This window comes from Lissotriton helveticus, chromosome 2_2 (assembly GCF_964261635.1).
Source record: "Lissotriton helveticus chromosome 2_2, aLisHel1.1, whole genome shotgun sequence".
NCBI classification, from domain to species: domain Eukaryota; kingdom Metazoa; phylum Chordata; class Amphibia; order Caudata; family Salamandridae; genus Lissotriton; species Lissotriton helveticus.
The window spans coordinates 370,901,734-370,925,055 of record NC_136060.1 but is presented as its reverse complement, the minus strand read 5'-3'; the positions used below and the strand labels follow the sequence as shown (position 1 = coordinate 370,925,055).

General features: G+C 44.9%; 1 protein-coding gene across 4 annotated transcripts in view; it reads left to right on the top strand.

Annotated features, from left to right (window-relative positions):
• The first annotated feature begins 11,870 nt into the window (after positions 1-11,870).
• The window catches only part of RGS12 (regulator of G protein signaling 12), a 760,012-nt gene continuing 748,560 nt past the window's right edge, over positions 11,871-23,322 (top strand). For 2 of the 4 annotated variants that reach the window (XM_078678544.1, XM_078678543.1), the window contains exon 1: positions 11,901-12,447. The gene's annotated coding sequence lies outside the window, so the exon portion shown is untranslated. Of the gene's footprint in view, positions 12,452-23,322 lie in introns of all 4 variants that reach the window. The other 2 variants (XM_078678542.1, XM_078678541.1) reach the window with 2 other exon arrangements.

Genomic DNA, 23,322 nt, shown 5'->3' with positions numbered 1-23,322 from the left:
TTTGTCATTTTTATCAGAGGCTTTGCATGGACTGCGAATCCCACAATCCATTGCCTGCAGTAACCTACGACTCCAAGGAACATTCTGACTTCTTTCTGAGTACGGGGTAACTGCATCTTTTGAATTATTCTGACTCTCTCTGAGGTGACTTTTCTGACGCCCTTTTCTATCTGGTGACCCAGATATTTCACCAATTTTGAACAGAACTGCAATTTTTCAGGGGCCACTTTATGTCCCTTTTCACCTAGGTGGTTCAGTAGGGCAATGGTGTCAATTACACAATCCCTATGACTTTTGGACGCCACCAAGAGGTCGTCGATATATTGCACCAAAACAGACTTTCCAGGTAAGACTAAAGTTTCAAGGCATTTTTTCAAGATCTGATTAAAGATAGAGGGGCTTTCTGTGTACCCCTGGGGGACACGATTCCAGACATACACGTGACTGTTGAAAGCAAATGAGAAAAGAAATTTGCTGTCTGGATGCAATGGGATCGAAAAGAATGCGTGACATAGGTCTATCACAGTGAACCACTCAGCATCCCAGGGAATCTGATACAGGATCACTGCGGGGTTCGGGACAATAGGACAGCAAGGAACCACAATCTTGTTTACCTTTCTCAGGTCCTGCACTACTCTGTACTTGCCACTAGGTTTCTTGATTCCAATTATGGGTGAGTTACATGGACTACTCATCACTTCTTGTATGATGTTTGCTTCTAGCAATTTCTGTATTTCAATGGCAACTCCTGCTCTTACTTCGGCACTCATTCTGTAAGGCTTAGTATTTGGGTAAACTGCATTTTCTTTCATGGCTATTTGTATTGGGTCTACATTGGCCATTAATCCTACATCCTTTCCTGTAAAGTCCCATACTTCCGGTTTCACTGTCTGTTGAAGTTCTTCAGGTAAGTCCTGTATAGTCATTCGTTTAATTTTTGAGTCAGGTCTGACTAACATTAATTTGTAGATACCATCTTCATCTGGGGTCTGAATTTCGACGCCCTTTGGTGTGCAAAAGATAGTGCAGTTCATTTTGCACAGCAAATCACGTCCCAGTAAGTTCACTGGACTGGTATCACAAACGACAAATCTGTGCATTTCTTTAAAGTTCCCTATTGAGATTTCCATGGGTTCTGTAACGGGGGTACTAATCAATTGATTAGATACGCCCACTACTTGGATTGCTTCTCCCAAGAGGGGTAGGTTTGGAACGTCTGCTGTTCTCACAGTAGAACGGGTAGCACCAGTGTCCAACAGAAAGGTGACATCATTTCCATCAACCTTTCCTTCAATGTATGGCCCTGACTGGTCTACCGGCAAGGAGGCGCCAAGTACACACTCCTTGTCCTCCCCTCTCAGGCCCCGTCAGTACTGGTCGTCACAGAAAAAAGTGTCATTTAACAAATACTGCGAAGTTTCTGCATTTCTGTTCTCATTGCCCTCCCAGATCTCTACGTCATCACCCTGCGGTGATTTTCCCTTAAAAGTTGGCTTTGGCGCTCGGGGTACTTGAATCGTTTTTACCTGCTGCTGGGTCATTCTTGGCTTTTCATTCTGCGTCTGTGGAGTTAAATCAGGGGTTTGGGTATTATCATGTTGTAAATACGGACACTCGTCTCTCCAATGTCCAATTTCCCCGCACTGATGGCAGGGAAATTTCTTTTTGGCTTCCTCTCTGCTCATTTTCGCTCGGGGCTTTCCTCCACCCCCACCCCCAGGGCCTTGGTTCTGAGTAGTTTTATTTAACTTATTCAATTGCTTCTCCTGCTGTTCAGCTAATTTTACCTGTGCCCACATAACTTTATCCTTCAGAGCCTTCTTCTTTTCTGCCATCTCGTCCTCACAGTACTTTGCGTACCGTAGGACCTCGTCCATTTTCTTGGACTGCCAACAGATTTTGTTATCTTTTATCCACTGACAAATTTCGGGTCTTAAACCGTTTACAAACCTGTAAATAAAATGCGTCATGTCCTTCATTTCGATGTTATCTATACCACTGTATGTTTTGAACACCTGCAACAGCCTTTCATAAAAGGAATGCACAGTCTCGTCCCTTTCCTGCGTGGTTCTATCTATCTTGGTCCAATCAGTTTCCTTTGCGGGCACTTTTAGCTTCAGATGCTGAATTACCTGATCATATTTTCTCATCACTTCCTTAGAGGGTTCTCCTGTTCTAGAATCCCTCGGGTATTCCTCACTGGGCCAAGCTATGGCTATTTTACACTCGGTCCACAAGTCTACCGGGACCACAATATCGAAGAACCCATCCAGATCTTTCCACAAGCATTTTTGCACTTTTACAAACCTTGCCACCTGCCTGTACCAATCCACAGGCTTCTCTCGTAGTTTCGAGAAGTCATTAGTAAAGGACACAATATCCTGTCTGGACCATGGAACGTGCACATATTTTCCACCTGGCACTTCTCGCATAGGGTATAACTGTTCTGGGTTGTCAGCCTCTTTTAGAACGAATTCTGGGGTCGCCTGTTTGGATCTAGCCTCATCTTTCTTTTTGGCCCACCTGGCTTTCCATCTTTCTACATCTCCCCATTTCTGCAACACTGTCAATAGTTCCTTGACCTGTGCCTTTTTCCCTGATACATTCAGGCTTTCCAAATCTTTGTCTGAAAAATCTGCTCTGTACGGTTTCTGCAAGGGTTTTGATTTAGAAATATCTATTCCCATGCTAGCAGCAGTGTCTGTCAATTTTTCATGTAGTACTCGGGCATTTCGGGTAAGACTTTTGCAAATAAACAGCAGCTCTTCTTCAGAGTAGGTATTTAATCTGTCTAATCCTACATTTCCTGCCATTAGCTCTTCTATTTCTACTCTCAATTTGTAGAGATCTAATGGTTTGGTCTGCGGAGTTCGTTTTTCTAATTCTTGACTCCATCTTTCAATTTCTTCAGGAGTCACCGGCGTGACACTCTTAGTGCCCGAAGTCGTTTCCATTTGAATTTCCCTCGTGTTGAAAGGATTATGTCTTTTCTGCATCCTTTTCCCTGTATTTCTAATGGGCAGATCCAATAGTGAGACTTCAGATTCGCACTCACTCGTCTGTTCATCTACGATTAAGGGTTCTGGTCTTGGCTGTGCTATGACTGGGGTAATGACTGGAGGTTTTGGACTCTCTTGTCGGTCCCCATACAACGGAACCACCGGTCCGATAGTTACTGGGATTGTCAAGGCTTCAGGGCTTGTATTCAACTGGGAGATTCTCTGAACTATCTCTGCTCTCTGTTTTGCTAGAGCTTCTCGCTCCTTTTCTTCCAACAATCTCTCTAATGATTTGTCATGTAACTGTCAGGATTCCCCAGCCGCTGGTAAATCACTGCCTGCGGTTTAAGTACTCTGCGGGCTCTGAAACTACAATTCCCATGATTCCTAGCGCGGCGCGTCGGTATGACGCCAGGCGACAGGAAACAGGATAATACGGCACTAACGGATGGACGCGCTGCCGATTATTCATTTGTTTCTGGCTAGTTGGTGTTGTTCCGTGTACTTGGATTTTGGCAACTTCGGTGACCGTCGTCCATTCATAGTGGATTACTTGGTGGGGCTTTGGAAGCGCCCGTGGTGGTTTGCAGGGTGCTTGCCTCCTGGGATCTTTCGGTGGGACCCTGGATACACCCGCTACGCTTCGACCTTTGTGCCCCAAACAACTTTTGGATTACGTGGTGGGGCTTAGGAAGCGCCCGCAGCTCGTGACAGAACCCACGTATCAGGTTTTCTCCGTGGGGGGTTTGTTTTCTGTCTTTCCAAGACACCAAGGGTATTCGTGCCTTTAACATTGAGAGTGTCATATTCCTGAGTTGAAGTTGCAGAGAAGTATCTGCAACAAACAGTGGTTTCTTCGGTACTGTACTGGGCTGTTTTGTTCTTTAATAGGCTGGCAGAGGAACGATAACTACAGACTTCCGTGAGTAGGTGGTGTATGAATCATGAAGGGTGTTTGATCTCATTGGTACGCCCTGTTTTGGACCCCTGATACCAATGATTGAGTTTACCACCTCGGAGGGGATAGTCATGAACCTTTGGTGATGTAACCAGTGCGTTCCGATCTATTCTTTTTTTTTTTTTTCTTTTTTTTGGAAAGACGTTTATTGAGTACTGACAGAAATACACTGCGTCACGCCAACAACCCGGAGGCAGGCCGCTATTTGAATACTTCATCAGGCAATCACATGACATTAAATTCAGCAATATACACGCAAAAGTCACAGCTGTGAAGGATAAGATCATGACAGTACGCTTAATCAGTTATCAAATCTATTCGTCTTATTTTGTGTAATTTTTTTTTTTTTTTTTTTTTTTTTTTGTTGAACTGTGTTAACTTCAGCTCGTGCAGTATCTAAACTATAAAGGGGGGTATTCTTCCATTTATCATTGCTGAGCCTACATCAAACCTGGTGCGCTATACAGCAAACACTGCCGAGCCGTCTAGGTGGTCCAGAACAAGCCCCAGTGTATGAAAAGGAGAACAGTCTATTACAGCAATGCTCAGTCTTCAAGAGATGGCCACATATTGCCTCTGCAATACCACTGCGTCACACCTTGATGGCCAGTTTGGCCTGCATAGGGGCAAAAGGAGGACATCAATACCAGCAGTCGAGGCCACAGCCCGCAGGCACAACAACTTGCAGTAGCACAACAGCAGCGATAGTCTCAGGACTCCTCAGTGGACATCTCTAACAGATAACATTGCAGTGGAGCCCATATATCGGTGGGTCTGGATGTGACAGGCAACAGCTCCGAGTAGGTATGCAGTTGTTCCTGGCAATAAACCAAATCATTCACCCAATCTTTGAACTTGGGGGCTCTCCCTCTCCCCCACCTGCATGCCACCCTTCTCTTGGCCAACAACATAGCTAGCGCTACATATTTGCGGTGAGCTGCCTGAAGCGGTTCCACATAACCCAGCAGTGCCAGCACCGGAGATGGATCCACCAGTGTATGTATCATTTTGGAAATGGCTGTAAAGACCTGTAACCAATAACGGTGAACCTGGTCACACCCCCATGCAAGGTGTAAGAAATCTGCGTCCGGAGCCCCACACCTATCACAAGCAGCAGTAGCTCGCAATTGAAATCTGTGTAGCTGTGCAGGTGTGTAATAAAGTCTGTGTATAAATTTGTAGTGAATGATCCTGTATCGACTACTAGACGATATGCGCTCCGTCTGCTGCAAACAGAAAGTCCACTGCCTGTCTGTGAGGGTCATGCCCAACTCCTGATCCCACTTCTCCCTGGCTGGCAAGTCTGTATATTCTACGTTAGCACGGATCGAGCTATAAAGTGTGGACACCAATTTGCTGGGATTATCAGCTAGGAGAATGTGTTGTAGCGGGACAAGGACAGGTGGTTCGTGTGGAAAGTCAGGTGTTACCGCCTGCAAACCGCGCCGGAGTCTGAGATAATAAAAGACATCTAACGGTGTGGGATGGTGACCATCATAGAGCTGGTCCCTTGAGCGAAATTCGCCATCACGGTACAGATCTCCCCATGTACTAACACGTATTTTCTTTAGCAGTTTCTGAAAGCCTGGCTCTTGTAAAAGCGGCATTTGTGGGTGATAGACCAATGGCAACAGGGGGGCGTATAACAGCTTCAGGTCTAGTTTTGAGCTGATATGCTGCCATGCAGTAACAGTGCTCAACACGGTGTTAGGGGTTTTATCTCTGCCCTCTACAGCGGAGTAAAGCGCCCCCTCAATGGGAATGGGATGTGCCAGCCAATGCTCAGCCACCAATTGAGGCATGTATCTAGGCTGTCTTATCCAGAAATAAGCGAAATGGGCCTGTGCCGCGCGGTAATACAGCTCAAAATCCGGGATTCCAAAGCCCCCCTGTGAGTAAGGCCGAACGAGGACTTCCCATTTGAGTCTCGGCGATTTCCCGCCCCACACTAGTCGCAGTAATTCAGTGCGCAACAGTCGAAAAAAAAAAATTCCCCGGGTGGAATGGTATGTTCAAAAAGAGATAAAGTAACTGAGGGAGTATCACCATCTTAACAAGCGATGCCCTGCCAGCCATGGATAGTGGAAGGGTAATCCACCTGGAGATGTTATCACTAATCTTGTCCATGACAGTGCCATAGTTGGCACGCATCAGTGCCTCCCTGTCTTTCTCAATTCGTATCCCCAAATACTTAAAATCACCCTCACACCAGGCAAGCGGATAATCCAAGGCGAACTTTTGCGTTGAGGCTGTAAGTGGGAAAATACATGACTTGCTCCAGTTAAGTTCCGATCTATTCTTGTCTAGTTTATGGAGAAGAGTGATAGAAGTCTATCCAAGTTGTTTCCTGGGCTTCCATGTCCTCCTCATTCTGATTAGGGTAGGTTTGCTCCACCATACGTTCTTTACCAAACTTGCTTATTCAAAATGGTAGAAGAGAAGCCCGATATTCATGTTCTCTTTTATCTATCACAGTAGGAATACCTGGGGAATGAGAAGAAGCCTATTCTATTGCACTCTTACTTCAGTATTCCTGTTTTGCATTACAGGTGAGGTGTTGCCTATCAGGTTCAGGGTATAGCGTGTTTATACATAGGTGACAATACCACTTATTTCGTGCTTTGTATGTATTACAGGTCTCCAGTTCCAGCCGCCCAGCTGTTCCCCTCCGGACCAATATTCCCCCGCTTGATCTCCTTAACAGTCTGTGAACTAATTGCCAGACTTGGGATGATCTAGAGGAGGGCCCCCTTTTAGCATCAATACAATCCTGAGGATTAACAACGGAAAACCTGACAGTAACACCTGCGGGGTCAGAGTGGGAGCATAACTCGGGGCAGTGGGATGTGTCTCACTTGGTCCTTCACCATAATTAGGTCTTGGGAACAAACTTCCTGTACCTAGGGATCTTGGTTCCTCCTCATATAGAGGTTGTAAGCACGGCATTCCTGAACCTGATGGTCTCGCCTCACCTTCGTAGGGAGGTCTCGAGAAAAAGTCGCTTTCACGGGAGTACCTCGCATCCCCACTAGCTGGTATTCTTGGATAAATATCTCTTGTATCTACGGGACCTAAACTCTCAGTATAGGGGGGTATGAGGCAACCCCCTCCTACACTGGCAGATCGGGCCTCATCCTGGAGATGAAGTCTTCGGGAATTATCCCCCTCACTGGAAGGTCTATTTCTTTCATTGTAAGGAGGCGGACTTCTCATAAACAGGTCATCTAATAATTCATCATCCGACTCTCCAATAGGCACCCAATGTTTGCACTTTTCTGTTTTCTTCTCCCCCCCAGGAGGACCACATGCTGACATCATTGGAAACAGTCCTTCTACAATTATATTCTGTCTCCACTGTTTCATCTTTTTGGCTCGGGCTTCCTGCTTCAACTTTGGATAAAATTTAGTTAACCCTTTATCCATTCGGGGCTTATCCCTTTCAAAAGCCTCGATTTCCCATTCCTCTAGTGCTTCGTACTGCGTTAATCTAGGTCTGGGATGTAAATCATTCATTCGGGTTCTCGGATTGAATAGAATCCTGCTGTTAAATGTACCTTCTAACGGAAAAGCCAATACTCCGTCATATTTCGTGTATTCCGCCCAATTTTCCAATCATACACATGTGTTGTACCCTTTATCGAACATCATGAAAGATGCGGGAGTGTTGGGTGGCGGTATGACAACACCTTCTCTAGTTTTAATCGGCTTGTCCCTTTTGAAATAATTCTTCACTTTGTTTACAAGGGACAATTTTCTCTTATTTCCGTACATAATGTCGTTTTTAAGACCTTTCCACTGATCGTTTTCAAATCCCATATGCCGTGGATCGGGTCGAGTATGCGGTCTATACGAATGCCACATACGATTCCTACGAGTGACTTCTGTTTATGAAATCACTTCCAATCTAAGTGCGTCTTTTATTTTCGTGCGGCCAATGAAATGCACGAGTTCAAATATTTTTGACCAATGGGTGCGCGGCCTTTTCGCGAGACAGTTCTCACGCTTCGGCGCTCACCCCTCCTTTACAATTCCAGCTCCGCTACACGCCCGCTGCGTCCACCAATCCCAGCTCGGCACAGAGTGACGTCAGCGCAGCTTCGCGACTGACTCCTTCTTTACAAGGTAACAGAAACTTTCTTTCTTTCTAAAGTGCTAGTGCTTCGTTATTTTACAACGAATACACATTCGCCACTGTGCTCAAGTGTCTAGACAGGAAAGAGTTTGTTTCACTGCAAGTAAACTACTTCTATTTACTTTTCACACACTACGGATAGATCTCTTCTGCCTATCCTTCACCCTAGCATTGGAGTACCTGCTACTTCCCTAGACTCATCCACTTCTCCGGGATATATCCAAGTCTAAAGTTTCACCAGCGAGCCCCTTTGCTTTCACCCAAGCTCCGATGAACCTGCTACTCTTCCGGTGTGACCCTCACTAGGTTATGCCACAATAGGAATTTTGCCAATGAACCTCGTTATTAACATTTATTCAATCATACATTCAGAAAACCCTAGTTAGTGCTTCCAGTTCTGCCTAACCTGCACCAACTTTCCTTGAAAGCCAGTGACCTCAAAGCAAGTGGATTCTATTCACCACTCGCTATTCAATTCCCCGGGGATTTCCGACAACACATGAAACGTTTTACAAACGAATGGATTAATACATATAACAGTATAATAACAAGAATAACGATTTTAAAACATTTCATAATTTTTCAAAGCAAACATTTCAAGTGAGTGATCAAATCACCCGAGTTGCCTACTCTCGTTAGCAGCATCCAACTTAGCTAATCTAACTAGTCCTACCTATCCTTTAACTATTCCCTAACCATCCTCTGGGTACCAGAAAATTACTGATAGAGATCGCAGTTCACCGGACCAATATTTTCACCACTTAGGTTTCGGGCCCATATACTTCAATTCACCATATACATTGATCAGATGACCTTACAATCTACTACCAATAATCATGAGTCCCTTTCGCTTATTTCCAGTGTACCCGACTTACCATCCACTGTTACGGGTACCTATGACCACGATGGGTCAGGGAGCTAGCTGTAAAAGGAAAGGCAGCAAAATACAAAACCCAACTTAAATTAACTTTATATTCATCAAATGACCACGGACAACTGGGAAGTTTTAAGAATTTTATCTAAAAATCAGTTTCGGAAATTATAAGGTTTACAGTTAAAAGGCAGTCAATAATCAAGATGACGAAAATCACATATCCATAAAGGAACAAAGTAAGGGCAAACATTTAGGTTTTCTAAATGATAGTGCGACGGGGAACACGCTAAAAATGGAACTTAAGAATAGACATCTTTAAAGGGGCAAGTTTATGCAAGTATACATTTATACTACGGGAAACATATTTCATGAATATGAAAGGGAAATTAGGAATCCTAAACAACTATAATAAGAGTGAAAAGTGGAATACGCTATAACTCTAGAAATTTACTTCAGTCAGTTCTATATGAGAAAATTATAGACCACATCAGAAAATTGCAAACTGCAATGGAGAAAATGATTTCTAAAAGGTAGGGTAACATAGGAACACGCTATGAATTTAAATGCAAATTGACTTTAGGATGTGCAATGGTTGCGGAAAGCATGGAAATTTAACATATGCAAAGGTATGTCTTTATTGAAGCAAAGACAGAAAATAGAAAGGTGCAGTTTAGAGTTTTTCGGCAAGATATTTACCTAGACTGGTGTGAAAACCAACCCTGGCCACGGGCCAGTTATGGACAGGAAATACCCCCAGGAAGGACAGACATCAACGGGACAGCAGGTGCAGAATGGACACCCCAGGACCAGACAGGAAACCCAGATTAGGATCAGGACAGGACCACCAGGACACGACCAGCACCCGCAGTTCGGAAGCAACGCCTGCGCTCCACCCTCTCTGCAGCTATCAGTCAGAACCCCGATTGGGTTAGCGAACTCCCCAGCAAAGTGCTCCGCCAGCACTTAAGGTTTAGTAAAACCTTAGAGTCTATGGTCAAATTCGGACAGAGTGCTCCGCAGCGCTCTGTATTCAGTCACCTATTGAGTGCGTTGGGTCGGTGACAGGTCAGCTATTCGGACAAATTCCCTAGGTGAACCTAGGCTAGTTATACTGTTTTCGGGTCAGTGTACCACCCCCCAATGTTGCAAAGTGTCAGAATCCCCAATTTCGATTGGTCCTAAGGTAGGATGGGTTAACACACCAATCAGAACAGACTTTTCTAAGGCCTAATCTACATTTTTGGGTACCGCCTAGCAAGATTGGGGTTCCCATGAGAAGTCGCACGGAATACAATGGGGAAGAATACATTGTTAATAATGTAACACAATTTGATTTCTCTGGCTGGGTGAAGGTGCATCTTCCCAGGCACGTCTTGGCAGCAACCTTCTCTTGGCTCGGTTTCAATGCCACCTCGCCACTTCTGGTCCTGCGCAGTACTGCACTTCAAGATGGACGCACAAACTCCCATCACCCCTCCGTGCCGAGTATACATGAAAAGTAAGCGAAAACAAATTAAAACATAGAAATAAATGAATGTATTACATGTCATGATTTTACACTTCAGGTTTATCATCATAAAAATATACTATGCGATTAAGGGTAAGTGCTACACATAACGACACGATGAGCAACAGCACGAGCTTTACCTCGTTATCACATTAAGCGGCCATCTTATAGCCATTACGCATGCGCACCCTTTCCCTCCAGAACTACATCTACGTAAAGTCACGTGAGTGTGACTAACGCATGCGCAGAAGCGAAAATTCAAGCAGCGGCCATTTTAGGTACAAGGGTTATTTGTATTAGTAGAACACATAGGCAAGCTTCACTAATACACACGCATATCAAAAATAAAGGAGATTAGTAAAACGTACAATTTGTTTATAGGATTACAACAGATTCGAGGTTCATGACTCGAGCAAGTCGCGATGCGAAATCTTGCTCTATCACAGGCAACCATCAGTTTATAATTTTCATTATCTGCACCTTTCTCCCAGTGCTCGCAGTGCCCCTTCCATGAGCGGTGCTTTGAAATATGAGCGATGCATCAAGGTCATTTGGAAATCAGTCATTGATTTCTTTAGAAACTGTTACAAACATGCACATTTAGCCATTTTCAACACAGACATTTCGTAAGCTTTTAAGCTTCTTTCCTCAGATAAAAGTTGATTAGCTTGTGCAACAATTCTCCCTTTTTGCAGATAACAGAAACTGAGCACCACTGTAACAAATGCATCTATTTAGAAAGGTGAACGATTTTCTCTGAGAACGTTTGACGGGAATTGTTCATTTGGAAATAATTGGTATGTCAAAAGATGAATGCACAGCAGCTTAACTCTATCAGGCTGGTTTAGTCTAGTGGTTCGCTGATTGTGCAGAAAATTAGCATAGGTAATGGAAAGGGTTAACAAGGGAGACCACGCCCTACCCACCCCCCAAACCAATTCCCTTATTACGGAGAAGCCATGTCTCTCTCCCTGTGAACATACCTTTAATGTTTATCTCTGCTGTCCCCGACTCCCCTAGCAGCCAGTGGCCATGAAAGGCGAACAATTAAAATAGATGAAAGACTGATCCTATTACTAACACATTTCTAGCACAATAAGTAAAACATAGCCCCAAAATAATTTATAAAGTAGCCCAAAATGTAGCAGCCCGCACACACCAAAATTTTACCGCGCAACTGGGGGGGATATAGCCCAATTGTGCGTGATCTAGCCCAATGTGGCAACACTGCTGAATGACACACACACAAGACGCTACGGCGGACACCTCGGACGAAGGTACGCGCTGCCTCCAAAGCCAATCAGCGCTTCAGAATGATGTGCTGCGCACTAGGATTGGGTGAGGGGCTTCTCATTTTACAGACGGCTCCCTCAATATGTTCAACCGTGGGATTGGTGGTTAGGCTACCCGGAAGAGCTAAAATTACGGCCAAATGACGTCTGTCTAAAGATCAACAGCAACGGTCGTTAGGCTAAGTTGAGTTCACAGGCGGCAGTTCGTGTGAGTAGGGAGGGAGTGAGCGGGCACTTCAGTCCGATGGAGTTGGAACAATTCTACATTGTTACTGTCGGCACGGCGATTCTGCTTGAGGGGACTTGGATACTTTCGGGAGATGGTATTGCCCAGCCTAACTCGACTGTTCTAGAAGTTAAGAACTTTCAGACTCGGCTTGCAAGTAAAGTATTGTCGGACTGTGGTCGATGTTTTTGTCAAGCTGCATGCTTGACATAAGTAGATTGTCTGTTGGAGTCTCCGAAACAATATTTTGGCTCCCGTCTCTGTTCTTTGTCTTCCGGAAGTTGTCCCTATAGGACCTCGGACCCGCTAAGTGATCTGAAGAAATTAATTTGGTAAAAGAAGTTACGAGGTCTATCCTAATGTCAACGTGTTGAACCAGGACGCCAGGTTTCTTAAAGAACATTTTAAAAAATCGTGTGATAACGGGCACAAGCACCTTCCCTCCTTGTCCTTCCAATTGTAAGTAGGTACCATTTTAGAAAGTTACACAGAATACTTAATATTTCGAGGCATGGCATTCAGAAGTTTTCGCTATACATTCAGAGTTTTTCGCAAGTAAAATAAGTGAAATGTTAAACCAGGAAAGACTTTGTCTCTTTCAGATTCTAAGAAAAGTTTGAAATTCAATGCAGTGATTTTCTTATAGTCACAGACCCCTTTGAAGTACTGTGCAGGGGCTATGGCTATGCACATCTCTGTGTTTTCCATTTTATGCATGAGTTTTGACGCAATGGCTGTGTAAATAACCTATTTTGCTATAACCCATTTCACATTGGTGCTTTTAATTGGTAGATTTATTATTTTTAAAAAGCTTATGTCCTATCGACTCACTAGAAAATGTACTTTGGATAAATGCATATCGCTTGCTTGGGTTTATTTTTTGCTTTAAAGGATGTGGACCCACAAAACCCCAGTAGAATCTAAGTTGTATTATTCAATAATAACCAGGACTACCTTCTGTTTGTAGTTCAGTCAGGTCTGTGCAATCTTTTCACAAATTTTGTACTTAAACGGAGCACTAACATTTTTGTTTTTCTTGCTTCACTCCAAGCTTATTAATTTCAACATAACTCTGAGGTATTCACTAGCAATTGCCGTGAACTTTTCGTTTTGTAATTTATGCTGAAACAAACTTTGCTATCAGTACCTCTGCCATTTCGTTAAATTAAAAATATTAATTACATAGCTCAGAACTAACGAAACTTCCGACTGTGAGAGTGTTAATTCAGCAGTTCTCTAGTACTTGTCCAATTTCAGGACTAGCACATAAGATAGACATCTACACGGTGCTGTGATAACAATCCTACTCCTCAGGTTATTCCAAAAGTAACCTCCATATGCTTTGTAAATCTAAATTGTCTAGAGATCATGTCGGTATTAAGGGCAATGCCACCCAGATTTGAATCGAAATATTCTGTGGTAGGTTTGTGTCTATTGATCCACCGTGTCCGATAAACCTGCTTGAGGACAAATGGCATGATCTGTTTATTTTAGATACACTGATGTTTTTTTCTTGGCAAGTAATTTGACAGAGCATCAGCTTGTCTCTGAAAGGCGCAGTTTTTCTGAATAAAATGACCAGAATGCCTGAGCCCATTAGTGTATTGATGTGCCTATTCAATACTTTAGTTGGAAACCCTTGAATATTTCAGGTTGGGGTTTGGTCAAGTCAGATGGCTATGATAGCAAGTTGTACAGCATCAGTAACGGCACACACCTTTTGATTCAATCCAGTAATTGAATGTTTTTTTGCCAGGAACTGGCTCTTCACTTCGAACTGAGCCAAGTTTGCTGTGGCCAATGACCGTAATATGCTTAAGAAACCAGTTTAATTGAGTATGTTTATATTTAAAATTGGTTTTATACGATCTCTCCTATTTTATACTAGTTGTAATTGAATGTTTCGAAAATGTAAAGTAAAATTTTATGTGGATCTCTTCGGAGTTCCAAGATCATAAATAAATAAATGAAAGGAGTATGTTGAGTGGCCGAAAGCCACAATGGCCGCAAGGCTGTCAGCCATTTCGGCGAAACTGCACCGTATTACGTTTAAATATTTCCATCGGGCGTATTGCACTCCAGGTCAACTCCATAAGACGAGGAATGGAATACCCTCTACTGTCTGGTGGTGGTGAGTATACTACTCTACAAAATATGGGGTTGCTCTATGATTCAAACACACTGGCCCCTGATTCAGAATAGATTACGAAAAGTAATGGGTGAAACAGTGAATTTATATCGCAAGCGTGCCTTATTAGGTGTTCAGCTGAATTGTAAAGGTTTCCAAAGAGATAAAGTCCTACTCAATTCAATATTAAAGATTTGGATCTCCTATGAGGTCCACATTAAAATGCATACAAATTATTACATAAATATAATAAAACATAAGAAAAACTTATTTCTTGGGCCAACATACATTTTCGAAACCTACTAAGCAGGTCTAAATTTTCCCTTACCTAGAATTAGTAGATGTTGTCATTTGCCCTAATAGGCAGAATAACTAAAGTTTTCAACAGTAATACCATTTAGCTCCTAGTCAAAAACAGAGGCCCAAAAGACCTCTACCATAACAAGTGACGTATGTTTAGGACCGTATTAAACAATAGCAGCTTCGTGAAGGTATAGGATAATACGCATCAAACATTTAGGCAGCAACACATTACCACTTTGGTAGGAAATGGGGTTTGGGATTATCAGCAAGAGGATTGGTATAACTAAGCGTAACCCAGGATGTGCAAAAGCAATAACTAGCACCCAGTTCATGTGAAAATATAGTCCAAAATCCAGCTTCGGCAGAGAGTTCTGTTTAAAATTAGCAGCAAGAAACAAGCATTGGAAATGCAACAGGTCTCGCATTAGGAAAGTTTGAGCTATTGGTCTTATAAATGACTTTTTTTTATTTATGTGTTGTTTTTTAAAATAGCTAAGTTAATAGCTTTGTCACTTACAATGCCAGTAGTTATAACTTTTGCAAATGTGACACCTATAGCATTTGTAATGCAACATGTTTTGTATTTACGTGACTTAGATGTATTGATATTACAAATAACAATGGCTTTTAATTTTTTAAAATAATTAATACTTAAATAATTTATTTAATTTGTAATGTCAATAGCTTAAACTTTTGTAAATAACTTTTGTGAAGATTATGTTCAGTGTTTTTTATTCTGATGAAAATCCAAGAACCGAAGTGAAATATTAACTTCTTTTTAGGTCTCGCCTGTCGATGCGCATGCGCATCGAGCAAGCGAGACTATAGGGGCTCATCCAGACTTTATCTAACTTGCAAGGAATCGTGGCGATTCCTTGCAGTGCCCGTGACTTTTAAGCTCAATGCGCATGTGCATTGAGCTTAAAAGCGCGTGCACATGCACCCAGCCGCCTACTCTCTCTCTCAGCCTTCCCACAACTCCGCCCCCTCACTACTTGATTGCACGGCCGCTAGGCCGTGCCTCCCCTACTCTCCTCCCCCCTCCTCCTCTCCTCCCATGCCTGCCTGCCTCAACTCTCCGCCTCCCGCCCCCTCCCCCTAGTTTATTTACAACGGATGCATGCAAACATGTTTTTTCAGATTGCAACGTTATTTTCTGCATTTGAACTGCTGAATGCTAAAGCTGACATGGATTGCAAGGAGTGGCGGTTTGCTCGGAGCCGAGTTCAGTCCTACACTGACTGCTTGGCTTCTTTGTTTCACACACTACAGAAAACATGGTGAAGGGAGGGGGAGGGCTTGGAGCTGCGAGGTTTGTCCCCTTCCGGTCTGACAGCCGAGAACCGGATTCCTGGGTTGCTGTTCGGTTCATTCACTCCAGGATCAACCGCCTCCTGTCCCGCCCCCTCCCCTGAGTCATCCTGCCTGCCCCTTCCCGCCGTGTCGCATTTCTCCTCCCCCCTCCCCTCTCTTCCCTCCGTCTTGTTCTTCTTGCTCACTTGTCACTCTTTGCCCCTTACTTCTATCCCTTCCTTTCTATTCCCTCTCTGAACCTCCTTCTATGCCCATCTCCTGTTCCTTTCTTTTCTCCAACATTTGCCACGTCTGCTTTCCTCGTCTCCCCACACGTTTGCCTCCCTTTACCTCTGTTTCCTTAGCTCCTCGTTTCTCCCGCCTACTCTCACATCTTTCTCTTTTCTTTCTACCCTCTCGCCCCCACTTCTCTTCGTGCTCATCTGTTCTCCACACATTTCTCTCACTTAATTCATCAGTCATTCTCTCTTTGTTTCTGCTTACTGCCTCAATCCAATCGCTTTACTTTTTCTTCTCAATTCCGCCCACACCTCTTTGCATACACATTTTCCTAGTACTTTCCTCGTTACTTCAACCCCGTTCTGCGCGCACTTTCGCTCTGTCCATTTCTCTACTATTCCTTATCTCCGAACTCCGCTTCAGGGTCCTGCTCCGCCATCTCACCTGCTCTTACCCTTGCATTTTTTCTGCGATTCATCGTCTCTTCTCTCTCTTTTAGTTTTATTCCTGTACACTTTGTATATTCTCCCTTCTTGGTGCTCGGCTCAGGTTTTACCAGACTCTCCCGCGTCACCCCCTGTCCTCCTGTTTTCCTACGGCCTCTTTCATTCCCCATTCTCCCCGATTTTCTTCTCGTAGACAACTGTCTGCCTTTCTCCGCGTGCGCTCCTTTCTTCCCTCCCACGTCCCCAGAGGAGCTCCCAAGGTGAAGCCCGGCCACGCTCACCTCACTGCGGCCCATTAAGTGCTGTATTTGTTCTGGTCACTGGTCAAGGGCTGGGCCGTGCCGCTACCCCTGGCAGCTCCCGCTGGGGCCGCATTATCACGCACTGACGCCCAGCCATTTGTCACCACTTCCTTAGCGGATGAAGAGGGGCTTCTGGGTTTAGGCGGGGATGGGGGGAGGACGCCAGTCAGCTATTATTATGAAGACCACCTATAGAAACCAATTCAGCATGCCGCAGGCTCTTTTATTGAAACACACTGCTAGTCTGGGCGCCCGCACGTGACGTGACTTCATAAATCCTTTAATATTTATATATTTATTTTTTTAGCATCAGAGCCCTAAAGTCCCCAAGCATGATGTCCAGGGGAGACAGCAAGGGTTGAAGACCCTTCTGGCCCTGGGGACACTACCAGACTGAGAGAGGCTCTGTTTGGGTGTGGTGCTATTGTATATGTGTATGGTGTTTACTTATGAATCACCTGTCCATCTCGTGCTGCGTCACAAGAGGCACAGGGATGACGGTTGAGAATGTTATTACTTATTACAGCATGGCGTTCTGACGTTTGGCCGGTTGGGGTGGCTGTTGGAATGCCTGTGTTCTGACGATGACTTTGACGAGAAAGGATTCGGTCTTGGGTTACTCCTGTATGAGACCTAATACATTCTCCAACTTTGACTGCTTCCGCTTTTTGTCTTTTAACTCCACCCAACAGGTGCACTCAAGTCCGACAGTGCCCTCCACAGTAGCCAGTAGATGGCCTTAGTGACGTCAGATGCACTGCCTTCTGTGAGTGATGCTTGGTTAGGGCAGAGTCTGTAAGACAGGTATGCTGCCCGAGGAATATGGTTATGACTCACTCGCTGACGCGCACAGCAACTCTGCTGACGCGTTTAGCTGGATTTTAAATTGTGTGCCTACAGTACAATCGCACAACACTTTAGTACAAGTATTGCGTGTCTACTCTGCAATCTTTTCGCTGATGCGCACAGCAACTCTGAGTGCAGTCTCTTTCAATCGCTGACACACACAGCACGTTCCCATCTAATTGTGTGTATACAGTACAACATATTATATCCTATGTCTTCATTAACAATATAGTGTATCTGTACTGAATATATATCCAGCATTTCAGACTGCATTTCAGAGCTTTTAAAAATGTTTATGGCTTTTTTTTTTTGAAATTCTTTAGCATTGGCTACAGGAAACAAAAATGCTAAAGATTTACAAAAAAAACCCATAAACAATTCTAAAAGCACTAACTCTAATGCTGCGAGACCTATTGCATTTTCAATGCTTGTTGGGATTTGTAATAAAGCGTGAAAGCTTGAAAACAGCTTGAAACATTGAAAGAACATATTTGAACCAGTGATGCTGTGGTGGCGCCGAGTGATGCTGTGGTGGCGCCGAGTGATGCTGTGGTGGCGCCGAGTGATGCTGTGGTGGCGCCGAGTGATGCTGTGGTCTGGCTGAGTGATGCTGTGGTGGTGGTGCTGAGTGGTGCTGTGTTGGTGCTGAGTGGTGCTGTGTTGATGCTGAGTGGTGCTGCTGAGTGGTGCTGTGGTGGTGCTGTGGTGGCGCTGAGTGGTGCTGTGGTGGCGCTGTGGTGGCGCTGAGTGATGCTGTGGTGGCGCTGAGTGATGCTGTGGAGGGGAAGAAAGAACGAAAGAAAGCAGGAGGAAGGAAAGAAAGGAATGAAAGGGATGGAGGGAAGGAAGTAAGGAATGGAAGAAAGAAAAGGAAGGCAAGAAAGGATGGAAGGAAAGGAAAGGAAAGGAAAGGAAAGGAAAGAAAAGAAGGAAAGAAAGGATGAATGGAAAGAAAGGATTCTAATTGCAAGTGTCAACATGAACAGGCTTGTTTTGAAGATGTAGTCCCCAAATTTGAGATTCCATGACAGAGAGGGGCTGTGAAGGACGGAGAGGCGACAGGAAGAGGCCACGCGCGGTGGACATCAAAGGAAGGGTGGGAGGGGAAAACATCGCATTAGCGAGCGAGAAAAGCCATAAACACCAGGGGGGCGGGGAAGCAGATTGCCTTCAAGCTTGTGAGGAAAACAAGAGGGTCTATTGTGTGTACACGCGGAGTTTACTCCTGAATACGTAACATTTCATGAACACACATGCCTTCCTATGTGTAAACTATCCAGTCGACACCAAAGCAGCATGACAGGAAAAAATGATGCTGCAGTCATGTTTTTTCGGGATAGCTTTAAAGTCCATGCATCAAATACAAAATACAGCCCGCGTGCGTTGAGATCTGGGATGTCATCCATCACAAACAACATTTCTGGGATTTAATTTGCAGCCATGCGGCCTTACTGGCGCATTTTGCACGTGAAGCAGGTGCCAGGAATTAATATTTTACAAGTATGCGCATGAGGGAAAGATCACTGGTGAACGTGATCTGGGCCGGTGTCATACATGGATTGGATGTTCTAAAGCTGCCATAAACATGCGCAGGATTCCTTCACATGCTCCAGCAGCCTGCTGTTCAAGAGTGCTATTTTAGAAGTAGATTGATGTCACACATTATGATTTCAACAGTTTTTAAACACCTCACAGATTCCCTTCCACAAATGTGAGCGGAGATGTAGAGTCGGGGCACAAGTCCTAAAACAAGAGCAGATTTGTGGGGTGAGGGGATGAATGAGAGGGGAGATGAGAAGTGGAGGCGAGGGTGGGGGGCAGAGATGAGCGGATGAGGATCCTTTTGAAGTACAGCCTCGCGGCCGTGAAAGAAGTGTAATTAGGGGGCGGAGAAGTGAGGCAGAGTGCGCTGGGGAAGCAACTGATGGTTTTGTGTGAAGCTCTCGGAGGCAGGCGGCTCGGCTTTTATTCAGAAAACTTTCCTGAAAAAAGCCAATGGACGAATTTTTGTCATTTATATTTCTTTAAAAAATGCTTATAGACATGGTAATGATTGAATTGCATGAACTACTCTCCCAAAAAGCTCACTGAAGCTCTTCCTTATGTACACATTTGGAGTGAGCCTTACTGTAGGGCAAACGTTCCTGCATTGCTTGAATATTAATGGCGCGTATTTCCTGTAACTGCTCGTAAATCGCAGCGAGCACGTCTCCGTGCCATTAGTTTAAGGCTGCCCAATTTACCACTTTTCCAGTAAAATGCGTTTATAATGAGCTCAGAGCTTTATCTTAACTGCAGTCAAATAGAATCTTATAATTTGCGCGTTCCTTGCAGACATCACAACCCCCCGGAGTGTGATTACAGAGGGGTATGTGCAGAGAGAGTGCCCGGTTGCAATGGGTCGACAACACTGGCTGTGCACATGGAGGGACCGTGGCACGCGCTGCCAAGCACAACATGTCAGAATGAATAGCGCGGCACGGGAGACTGACGCTTCATTCCACCGTAAATTAGGCCCCTGTCGAGGAATGATATATCTCGTCGACACCAAAGCGCATCACAGGAAAAAATTATGCTGCAGTCATGTTTTTTCGGGATAGCTTTAAAGTCCATGCATCAAATACAAAATATAGCTGCCCGCGCGTGTTGACATCTGGGACATGTCATCCGTCACAAACAACATTTCTGGGATTTAATTTGCAGCCATTGCGGCCTTACTGACGCATTTTGCACGTGAAGCAGGTGCCAGGAATTAATATTTTACAAGTATGCGCATGAGGGAAAGATCACTGGTGAACGTGATCTGGGCCGGTGTCATACATGGATTGCATGTTCTAAAGCTGCCATAAACATGCGCAGGATTCCTTCACATGCTCCAGCGGCCTGCTGTTCAAGAGTGCTATTTTAGAAGTAGATTGATGTCATACATTATGATTTCAACAGTTTTTAAACAAAGTTTTTAATTTCACCACAATAGACTCGTCCTATCCATTCCTGCGGAATGGAATAGGCCGAGACCTAAAAACAGGAGACACGGCCTGGCGGCCGTGAAACTGAAAGGGGAGGAGAAATGGCTGAGTCAGAGCGCACGCTTTGATGCAGCAGGGGGCGGAGCGGAGCGGGAAGAGCTGCTGGTGGCACCAAGCTGGGGAACAGATGGCTGGCGATTTAATGCTGTGCACGCGCATTTTAACTCATTGCGCTTGCGCATTGACCTAAAAGCGCACGTGCACTGCATCAAATCGCCACTTTGGTTAAACTCTGGATAAGCCCCTATATCTCTCTCCAGCTCGAATGCGCAAGCGCATCGGCAGGCGAGACCTAAAAAACTGTTACAGGGCATATCCTAGCCTGTGCAGAAGACAATTCAGTAGTAGCCAGTTCATGTCTAAAACTCAATTCAATATCCTGTTTCAATTGAAATTCAAAACCGGAGAAATAGTGGGAGACAAACACAAAATATCCAAATTGTGCAAAAAGCAATAGATAGCAGCCAATAAATGTACAAAATACAATCTAAAAAAAGGAGAAAAGTATTAATACCCCATGCAAGGGTGACAGACACTGGGGTTAACAGCCCATTTAAAAAGAATATCTAAAAAAAATGTTTTAATACATGTTATGTTATATTAAGAAGTCTTGTAGAGCGCATAGCTGCCCCAGCAAAGGGGCATCTTGGCGCGAAGAGCAATGATAGCAGCTGACAGCACAAGCCCAACATATTGAGAGAGAGAGAGAGAAAGAAAGAAGGCCTGTGGGCCGTTAAGCGCCATAGTGGCAGACAGAAGGGCACCGACTACAGAAAACCTAATGTGAGGGGAAAAGATGCGTCTTTAATGCTTTTCGAAATGCCAAATAGTTATCCACACTCCTGATGTGTACAGGGAGGCCATTCCAGAGCTTAGCTGCCAGCGTGCGGAAAGAGCGCCCTCCGGCACGAGCCCTCCTCACTCGCGAGATAGATACCAGGTGTTGGCCTGCTGAGCGAGGATGATGAGTGGGAGTGTAGGCAGAGAGCAGGACCGCTAGGATACCAGGGGTGAAGGAATTCAAGATATTGAACGCAAAGCAGAGCGACTTGAACTCCACCGGCTCTCTACCGGTAACCAGTGTAACTGACGAATGGCACTGGAGGTGGAGCAGCGTCTGGGCATAGCAAGAAGAGTTCTGTCGGCCACATTTTGGACTCTCTGCAGTCTCGAAATCTCTGTCTTGTTGGCTCCCAGGTAGAGCGAGCTGGCGTAGTCCAGTCTCAACAGCACAGATGCCTGGACAATCATCTGTCGGATGGAGGGGTCAAAAAAGCCCAGAAGAGATTTGAGACTGCGCAGAATACCAAAGCATGTTGCCACCACCTGCTTAGTTTGGGTTTGGAAACTAAGCGCTGAGTCGACCCAGACACCAAGTTTTTTCACCACCTATTTGGTGTGGGTGCAGGGCCCAGGGTGGTGGGTCACCGCTGTTCACTCCATAGCTCAGGATCTTTCCCTACCAGCAAGACCTCCGACTTACTGGCATTGAGCTGGAGACAGTTGGCAATCATCCACCCTGCAACATCTGCAAGACCGCTCCGAAACTTAGCAGCATCATTCAGACAGTCATTGGAGAGGCCGACAACTAATTGGGTGTCATCAGCATATGATACAATCGTCAGCCCTCTCCTCTTGGCTATCGCGGCTGGGGACTGGACACACAGATTTAAAAGCGTTGGACTTAACGCAGAGCCCTGCGGTACTCCTGTGAAAGGGGGCCTGACACCTGAAAGAACATTTCCGAAAGGAAGGAGGTAAACCAATCCAGGGCAAGGCCCACGATGCCAGCCTCTTTCAGTCTCCATATCAGAATCTGGTGAGAGACCGTATCAAATGCGGCACTGAGATCCAGTAGGATCAGTGCCGAGGTACGTCCCTCATCCAGTGCTGCTCTCAGGTGTTCGGTCGCAGCTAGGAGGGCCGACTCTGTGCTGAATCCCGGGCGGAAGCCACACTGGGAGAAGTCCAGTATATTATTTTCCTCCAGATAGCCTGACAAAATGAAGTTAACATAAGCTTGGGAGATCTTGGAGGTCCAAGGCAGCAGGGAGATAGGGCGAAAGTTCACCGGTTTTGCTGGATCAAGGGTGGGCTTCTTTAATAGAGGCATTACCCTAGCCTGCTTCCATGACATGGGAACTATAGCCATAGACCAGGACATGTTAATAACCTGGCCCAGGGGTGTAAGAAGCACAGGTAACAGTCTCATTAGATTTTCAGGCTTAATGGGGTCAGTTGGGGAGCCTGATTTAACCTTCTTGCAGAGTACACAAAGTGCTTCTTCAGTGATTTGGGGAAAGGTGGCTATTATATGGGCGGAGGGGGAAGGTCCCCTAGAATCGGAGCCCATATCCACCTGAGGGACAGTCTTATAGATGTTATCCCACTTATTTACAAAAAAGGTGGCACGGTCTTCACAATGTTCATCTGACTTGAAGGCAGACGTCACAGGAGCCCTCACGTTTTAAAGATTTTTAATGATGGAAAAAATAATATTGGAGGGATTATGGCTGTTTCTGATCTCATCAGCAAAATGGGCAGCCCGTGCCTTCTGAACAGCCCTATGATATTTCTTGATGGCTGCTTGATAGCAGCCCTTCAAGATAGGGTTGAAGTCTCACCTCCACTCCCGCTCCATCCGCTTGCATGTTTTACGCATATTGGAAAGAATATTATTATTATTATTATTATTATACCATAGGTTAGACTTAGTGCTCCGACACTTGGATTGTTCGGCCAGGACT